General features: G+C 44.2%; 1 pseudogene; it reads left to right on the forward strand.

Moving 5' to 3' along the window:
- Window positions 1-5,237: 5,237 nt before the first annotated feature.
- LOC115641988 lies at window positions 5,238-6,233 on the forward strand (annotated as a pseudogene).
- Window positions 6,234-9,189: the final 2,956 nt, after the last annotated feature.

Genomic DNA, 9,189 nt, shown 5'->3' on the forward strand with positions numbered 1-9,189 from the left:
TTATCAAGGAGCTGTGCATTAGCTTTGCCCCATTGTTCTCAGCCACCCCAGGACGGACTGAACGGGTATACCACTCCATTGACACAGGTAATGCTCACCCAGTTAGAACACCACCCTACCGAGTGTCTCCTCATGCCCAAGCTGCTATAAAACAGGAGATCCAGAACATGCTACAGATTGGTATAATCTGCTCATCTACCAGTGCATGGGCATCTCCAGTGGTTCTGGTACCCAAACCAGATGGGGAAATACGCTTTTGCATGGACTACCGTAAGCTAAATGCGGTAACTCATCCAGACAACTATCCAATGCCAAGCACCGATGAGCTATTGGAGAAGTTGGGAGGTGCCCAATTCCTATCTACAATAAACTTAACCAAGGGGTACGGGCAAGTACCCCTAGATGAACCTGCCAAAGAGAGGTCAGCATTCATCACCCATGCGGGTGTGTATGAATTTAATGTGCTTCTTTTTGGGCTGTGAAATGCACCCGCCACCATCCAGAGGCTGGTAGATGGTCTACTAGCAGGAATGGGCGAATATGCAAGTTACCTACCTCGATAATGTGGCCATTTTTTCTAACTTCTGGTCCAAACACCTAGAACACCTGGAAAAGGTCTTTGAGCGCATCAGGCAGGCAGGACTAACTGTTAAGGCCAAAAAGTGTCAAATAGGCCAAAACAGAGTGACTTACCTGGGACACCAGGTGGGTCAAGGAACCATAAACCCCCTACAGGCCAAGGTGGATGCTATCCAAAAGTGGCCTGTCCCAAAGTCCAAGAAACAGGTCCAATCCTTCTTAGGCTTGGCCGGGTACTACAGGCGATTTGTACCACACTACAGCCAAATCGCTGCCCCATTGACCGACCTGACCAAAAAGACCCAGCCGAATGCAGTTAAGTGGACTGATGAGTGTCAGAAGGCCTTTACCCAGCTTAAGGTGATGCTCATGTCTGACCCTGTGCTAAGGGCCCCGACTTTGACAAACCATTCCTAGTAACCCCAGATGCATGTGAGCATGGAATAGGAGCAGTTCTCATGCAGGAAGGACTGGATCACAACTTCCATCCTCTCGTGTTTCTCAGCAAGAAACTGTCTGAGAGGGAAAGTCACTGGTCAGTCAGTGAAAAGGAATGCTACGCCATTGTGTACGCCCTGCAAAAGCTACATCCATACGTTAGGAGACGGCGGTTCCAGCTACGAACAAACCGTGCTGCGCTAAAGTGGCTTCATACTGCCAAGGGGAACAACAAAGAACTGCTTCGATGGAGTTAGCTCTCCAACATTTTGATTTTGAAATTCAACACATTTTAGGAGCTTCTAACAAAGTAGCTGATGCACTCTCTCGTAAAAATTTCCCAGAATCCACTGGTTAAAATTTGTCCTTGAAATGTAGAAAGTCTTGTAGTTTAAATACTTAGTAGTATATGTAAAGGTGCATGTGTTGTATTAATCTGTTTATTCTAAAGTTCTAGGAAGAAAACACCGCCAGTGAGGTTCCCTACTGTCTGCAATTTGCAGGGAGTGTCATAAACAGATAGTTAAGGGTTAATGTCTCTTTTACCTGTAAAGGATTAACAAACAGGGAACCAAAAACACCTGACCAGAGGACCAATCAGGAAACAAGATACTTTAAAATCTCAGTAGAGGAAAGCCTTTGTTTGTGTTTTTTGGGTTTTGCTTTGTTCTCTCTGGGTCCTGAAAAGAACTAGACATGCAACCAGGTTTCTTGCCAATCTTCATGCTACAGTCTCTTACATATTCAGAAGAGTGAGTATTAAGTAGGAAAGGCGGTTATAATCTTTTCATTGTTTTCTGTATTTGCAAATGTGTTGTTTGCTGGAAATATTTTAAATTGTATTTTGCTGGGGGAGGGGTTCTCTTTAGTGTCTATAAGCTGAAAGACTCTGTAAGTTTTACTATCTAAATTACAGAGACAACTTTTACTTTTTTTCTTTCTTTTTATTCAAAGTTTTGCTTTTTAAGACCTGTTTGATTTTTTTCCCCTTGTTAAGGCTCAAGGGAATTAAGTCTGTACTTACCAGGGAATTGGTGAGGGACAGGGAGAGAGAAGGGTGGAATCCCTTTGTTTTAGATTCACGGAGCTTGAATCTGTCTATCTCTACAGGATAGCCCAGGGAGGGAATACCTGGAAGGGGGGAGAGAAAGGGGGAAAATAAACCTGATTTCTCTGTGTTGTGATTCAAGGAGTTTGAATCACAGTATCTTCCAGGGTAACCCAGGGAGGGGAAGCCTGGGAGAGGCAACGGTGAGGGAAAGAGTTTACTTTCCTTGTCCTAAGATCCAGACGGTCTGGGTCTTGGGGGCCCCCGGGCAAGGATTTGGGGGGACCAGAGTGTACCAGGCACTGGAATTCCTGGTTGGTGGCAGCGCTACAAGTACGAAGCTGGTAATTAAGCGTAGAGGAATTCATGCTGGTACCCCAATTTTTTGCACTCTAAGGTTCATATTGGGGAAATATACCATGACAACTTCCCCATGGCCTCCTCCAAACACCTTCTTTATGCTCACAACAGCATCCTGATGTCTGATAATGTTTGTACTCCTTAGTTCTCCAGCAGCACACCCTCACACTCTCAGTTCCTTGCGCCTCTTGCTTCCAGCTCCTCACACGCACTTCCTCTCCTCTGGCTTCCTGATTAGCCCTGATTAGCCTGCCTTGATTGGCTGCAGGTGTTCTAATCAGCCTGTCTGCCTTAATTGGTTCTAGCAGGTTCCTGATTACTCTAGTGCAGCCCCTGCTCTGGTCACTCAGGGAACAGAAAACTACTCATCCAGTGACCAGTATATTTGCCCTCTGCCAGACTCCTGTACCCCACTGCTTTGGGTCTGTCACAATATATTGAGTAATATTGTCTTGTCTACACATTTTGCCACTTCGAAATTTACCCCTTTTTCCAGACAATTATGTATATGTTGTATAGCACCGGTCCCACTACAGATCCTTGGGTCCTGATTCTATCATCTCAGATCTGCTTAGACTTCATCAGGGGAAGTTTGAGTTGCAAGACTGAGGTCCCAGTTATACTGGTACGCCCTGAATATGAGATTTGGACATTGTAATCTGACCTGTGAACTGAATTCTAAAGGAACGTTTTGAAACTACAAAACTCACCACCTCTGCCATGAATCTGCACATCAATGAATTGAATTTATGTCTGGATGTATAGATATATTTTAATCATACTCTCTCACTTTTGTTTTTTACTAAATTTTAGTTTAGTTAATGAGTGTCTATCTGATATCTCAGAAGTAAATCTGGCATTCAATAAGGCTCAGAGAAGGGAAAAGTGAAATTCCTCTTTGTTTTAGAAACACGGAGTTTGAATCTGGATTGCCTCTGGGTGAAGGGAAAAGAGGAGGGGGGAAGGTATCATTCCTCTCTGTGTGGTGATTCAAAGAGTTTGAATCACGGTGACCTCCTAGTGTACCCAGGGTGGGAAGGAGCTGGGAGGAAGAAAGGAGGGGGAAGGAAAATGGTTTATTCCCCTTTTTTGTGAGACTCAAGGAATTTGGGTCTTGGGGTCCCCAGGGAAGGTTTTGGGGGAAACCAGAGTTTATCAGGCACTCTAAGTCCTCATTGGTGGCAGCGCTACAGGATCTAAGCTGGTAATTAAGCTTAGGGGAATTCATGCTAGTACCCATATTTTGGATGCTAAGGTTCAGAATTGGGAATTATATTATGACAAGGACAAAGTCACAAAGTTCAGCCACCAGGTTAGCTGTAACACTATCGAGGATAAGTGTTTCTGATGGCTTGTAGTCCATCTCTGTGTGGAATGTTTGTGTAGAGAGCATCTACATCGATAGTGGCCAGGATGGTGTTTTCTGGAAGATCACCAATGGATTGTAGTTTCCTCAGAAAGTCAGTGGTGTCTCGAAGATAGCTGGGAGTGCTGTTAGCATAGGGCCTGAGGAGGGAGTCTACATAGCCAGGCAATCCTGATGTTAGGTTGCCAATGCACCATAGAGGTGCCATAGAGTTTAGGTGCAGGAAAGGGGAGTGTAATAGAGGTTGTATGTAATTTATGCCCATCACCTGTTACACGTGCATGGCTAAAGTAACTTGCACAGTCAGCTTGATATTAGTGCAAACCTAGTGTTTGCATATCCACACTTTTGTGATTCCATCCCTTCCTCTGCCCAACTGAAGTTACTCGCTGTATTACCTTGTAACTTGCTAAAAATCTACAGACCCTTACGTGAGAAGAGGATGCAGATCCTGTGAGGAGATAGAGAAGCCTGTAGGATGATCAAATTCTCTGGATTCAGTGGACATTAGGCAAGCAAAGTACTTCAGCTTCCCTTAGAGAGATTCTGGTGGGTCAGAGTGCATCACCAGGAGCATTTGGAAAGGGACAGTTAATAGAGCCCGGTTCTGATGGAATTTACACATGTAAATCTGGATTGACTCAGTTTAAGTCAATGCAAATGATTTCAAAACCTGGCCCTAAGAATTTATCCCATATACTGCAAAGAGCCAATGGCCTAATTAGTATTCTCAGAAGTGGTGAAAATTATATAATGAGGCAATAAAACATGTTTCTAAAAAGCTTCAATGCAGGACATATAAATACAATGACTGTTTTCACCATGCGCTTGCCATAGGTATACCAACATATGATCATACACTGGGCTACACTCAGAAGTGGAGGGTCAGAAAGAGTGTCTGTATGAAGGTCACAATTGTAGAATCACACAGTGCTCAAGTAGACTGTGGAACTCCCAGCCACAATATATCAATGGGGCTAGGAGCTTAGCAGGATTTATAGAGGGACTGGATGTTTATATGGATAACCAGAAAAACCAACTACATTAGTGAGGATTTAAAAAAAAAAAGGCTTGGAAGGACTATAAACCTTCCTGATTTACACCACAAAATATGACTGACTAACTACTGGGTATCAGGGGGAAACTTTCCCTAGGACCAGGTTATCACATGGCTGCCCAATGCAGGGCTTCTTACGCTTTCCTCTCCAGCATCTGGAACCGGCCACTGGAGACTGGACTGCATGTCTGATCCAGCCTGGCGATACCTATCCTCCTACTGATGCTGCAAATCCAAGACTATGTATTTGCTGATCTTCCTTAAGCTCCTGGGAGTCTCTCAAGTTACACTTAGATCAGAAAAATGTCTCATTAAATATCATCTAGTCTCCTGTTCTTTTTTCTTTTAGGAAGTAAATCCCCAAACTCTTTGAAACGGCCCAGTCTATTATGTCAGCTGTCAATGACACCAACTTCAACTCTGCAGTCTTCCTTCTTACTGGGATACTGGGGAAGGAAGACATACATCTTTGGATTTCTATCCCCTTCAGCTTAATGTACATTATTTCAATAGCAGGAAATTCAGTCATTCTGTTCATTATTAAAACAGATCCAAGCCTTCATGAGCCCATGTACATTTTCCTGTCCATGTTGACCGTCACAGACCTTGGCTTATCGATATCCACCATACCAACAATACTGGGCATATACTTGTTTAACTCTAGGGAGATCAGCCTTAATGCCTGTTTTGCCCAGCTATTCTTCATCCACTTTTTTGCAAAAATTGAATCCTCTGTCCTCTTGTTGATGGCCTTTGACCGCTTTATTGCGATCTGTAACCCACTGAGATATGCTTCCTTCTTAACCCTGCCGAGAATAGCCAAGATGGGATTGGTGTTTGTGCCGTAGCATTACCATTCCCCTTTCTCCTGAAATGTCTCCAATACTGTTGAGACAATGTCCTCTCCCATTCCTACTGCCGGTGCCAGGATGTCATGAAATTGGCTTGTTCGGATATCAAAGTCAATACCATCTATGGCATATTTACTACAGTCTTCATATTGGGGTTAGACTTGCTGCTCATCTTTCTCTCTCTTATGATGATCCTTAAAACAATGCTGAGCATCGCATCCCAGGCAGAGTGCCTCAGGGCCCTGAACACCTGTGTCTCTCACCTCTGTGCCATTCTGCTCTTCTACATACCAGACATTGGCCTGGCTGTGATACATAGATTTGGGAACAGTTCTTTTCACTTATTTAAGATTCTCCTGGGATATGTCTACCTGCTGGTTCCCCCTTGATCAATCCAATTGTGTACAGTGTGAAAAGCAAACATCTTCATGCGAGGATAATCAGGGCCTTCATCAAGTGAAGGGTCAGTTCATCACTCAGCTCCAGCGCCTGTGACACAAGAGACAAAAACCATGAATGGCAGCCATTGCCAGCTATTCCATCCGGGTTCCTTTTCCCCTGAGGCTCCTCCCTTTGCCTCATCTTTTCCCACAAGGTTTCATTCCTACTACTCCCCTTTAACTGAGACTCTGCTCCCTCTTTCTGGTTGGAAGCCAGAGTTGGGCCATGGTAAGAACTGCCCAGAGATTCACAGCCACTGTGAGGTGCTCCAGACCCTCCACGTTTTACCCCTCAGGACGTACAAGCCAGGGAAAGTGGACAGTCCTGGGTTCCTCACATGAGGCTGTGCTCCCAGAGCAGCTCTTACCATGGCCTGACTTGGGCCTGGCTGGGAGGCGGAACATCGGGGAAAATGGAGAAGCAGATGGGGTACAGGGTGGGGCTTCAAGGAGAGAAAAGGGAATAGGGGATGTGTCAAGTCTGAAACAAATCTTACCCCAGCAAGCAAGACGGTGGGGATTTTCCTGAGTAAAGGAGGAAGATGGGGCTGGAGGGTTAGAGAACCTGTGTTTTGGAGAAGACTAAATTAATGTGACCTCACGAAGTGGGCTTGTCTTTTATGTATCCCAGGCTGAGAGTAAGTCACTGCAAGGATCTCAGAGGGAAGGTCAATGTTCCTTGAGGGCCACTTCAGGCCCAAAAGAGGCACCCTGGGGTGGCATCTGTCCTCAGAGACTTGGTCAGAGTGCGCTGTGCTCTAGGAAGCTGTTACCAATGGGAGTATGTGTGACGTCGTTGACATGAACTGTGACTGTATTGATCATTGTTGTACCCAAGGTCCTATATTAGAATCAAATATTGTACAAAAGTTGTCATTTAAAGTGTCTATGAAAAGGTTGTGATTTGCTGGTTATGACTATGCTTTCTGCATTCATGTATCATTTTTGTGTTTAAAGTTATAAGTATTGGCTCTATACTGTCTCACTTCATCGGATGCATGTAGTGTAAAATAAGAAGGAAGATATACATGCACAGGGAACATGAAACAATGAGTGTTATCATACACACTATAAGGAGAGTGATCCGTTAAGGTGAGCTGTTGTTAGCAGGAGAGAAAAAGAACTGTTTGTAGTGGTAATGAAAATAGCCCATTTCCAGCACTTGACAAGGAGATATAAGGAACTGGGGCGGGGGGGAGAGATAATCATGGGGAAATAGTTTTACTTTGTGTAATTGCTCATCCACTCCCAGTCTTTATTGAAACCTAATTTAATGGTGTTCAATTTGCAAATTAATTCCAATTCAGCAGTCTTTTGTTGGAGTCTGTTTTTGACTTTTTTTTATTGTAATATTGCAACTTTTAGGTCTGTAATCGAGTGGCCAGGGAGATTGAAGTATTCTCCAACTGGTTTTTGATTGTTATAATTCTTAACATCTGATTTGTGCCCATTTATTCTTTTACTTAGAGACTGTCCGGTTTGGTCAATGTACATGGCACAGGGGCATTGCTGGCACATGATGGCATATATCAGATTGATAGATGTGCAGGTGAACGAGCCTCTGATAGTGTAGCTGATGTGATTAGCTTTGTTGCAAGGATAGGTTCCTGGGTTAGTGTTTTTGTTATGTGGTGTGTGGTTGCTGGTGAGTATTTGCTACAGGTTTGGGGGCTGTCTGTAAGCAAGGACTGGCCTGTCTCCCAAGGTCTGTGAGAGTGAGGGATTGTAATTCAGAATAGGTTGTAGATCCTTGATGACGCGCTGGAGAGGTTTTAGTTGGGGGCTGTAGGTGACGGCAAGTGGTGTTCTGTTACTTTCTTTGTTGGGCCTGTCCTGGAGCAGGTGACTTCTGGGTACTCTTCTGGCTCTGTCAGTCTGATTCTTCACTTTAGCAGGTGGATATTGTAGTTGTAAGAATGCTTGATAGAGATCTTGTAGGTGTTTGTCTCTGTCTGAGAGGTTGGAGCAAATGCGATTGTATCGTAAAGTTTGGCTGTAGACAATGGATCTAGCGGTGTGGTCTGGATGAAAGCTGGAGATAGATTCACAGGGTTTAAAGATAGAAGGGACCATTAGATCTTCCAGTCGGATGCCCTGTATAGCACACGCCATTTAATTTCACCCAGTTACCCTTGTATTAAGCCCCTGGACTTGCATTTGAGTAAGGCCAGGTGTAAACTAGGATTTTGCATCACATAATCATAGAGCCACAGGGTGAGAAGGGACCTCAAGGGACAGCTAGTCTAATTCCCTTCCAAGATGCAGGATTTGTTGTGTCCAACCATCCTACACAGATGGCTAATCAGCCTCCTTTGGAAAATCTCAAGTGAAAGAGCTTTCATTATTTTCTGAGGCACTTCTTCCATTGTCCTGCTGTGCTTAAAGTTAGGAATTTTGACCTGAGAGTTAATCTAGATCTTCCCCAATGTAATCTGAGCCCATTGCATCTTGTCATGTGCTCTGTATTTCAAGCGTGTTATCATGTCCCCTCGTAATCTCCTTTTTTCCAAACTAAACATAAGCTGTTCCTTTGGCCTTTGCTGGCATGACTTGCAGTCCATCCTTTTGAGCATCTTTCTCACTCTCCTCTGAACCCTCTCCAGTTTCTCTACATCTTTCTATATAGTAGTGAACAAAATTGGACACAGTATTCCTTCTGAAGCCTAACCAGCACCGAGTAGACCAGTACTATCACACGCCCATGACTTGTTCTCTCTGCCTCTACTAATACAACAAACATTGCCTTTGTTTTTTTATTTTTTGCAACAGCAAATACATCCACTCTTCTGAGAGATGTAGCTATATCTTAACCCCAGAGTAGATGGCAGCAACCTCTAGGAGAGGTGCATTACCTAAACTGATGGGAGAACACAGGGTAAGTGCTGTCTAAGCTGAAGTGCTATGGCAAGGCTGCTGTAGCTGTTTAAGTGGTTCTGCAGACAGGGATAGTTGGAGAATTTATGACTTTCCTTTACAGTTTGTTCCAATTGTCAATCCTTCTTAGTACAGGGAGTGGAAGAAAGGCGGGATTAGCAAGGGAAGCTACCTTG

Source organism: Gopherus evgoodei, unplaced genomic scaffold, assembly GCF_007399415.2.
Source record: "Gopherus evgoodei ecotype Sinaloan lineage unplaced genomic scaffold, rGopEvg1_v1.p scaffold_36_arrow_ctg1, whole genome shotgun sequence".
In the NCBI taxonomy this organism is placed as follows: domain Eukaryota; kingdom Metazoa; phylum Chordata; order Testudines; family Testudinidae; genus Gopherus; species Gopherus evgoodei.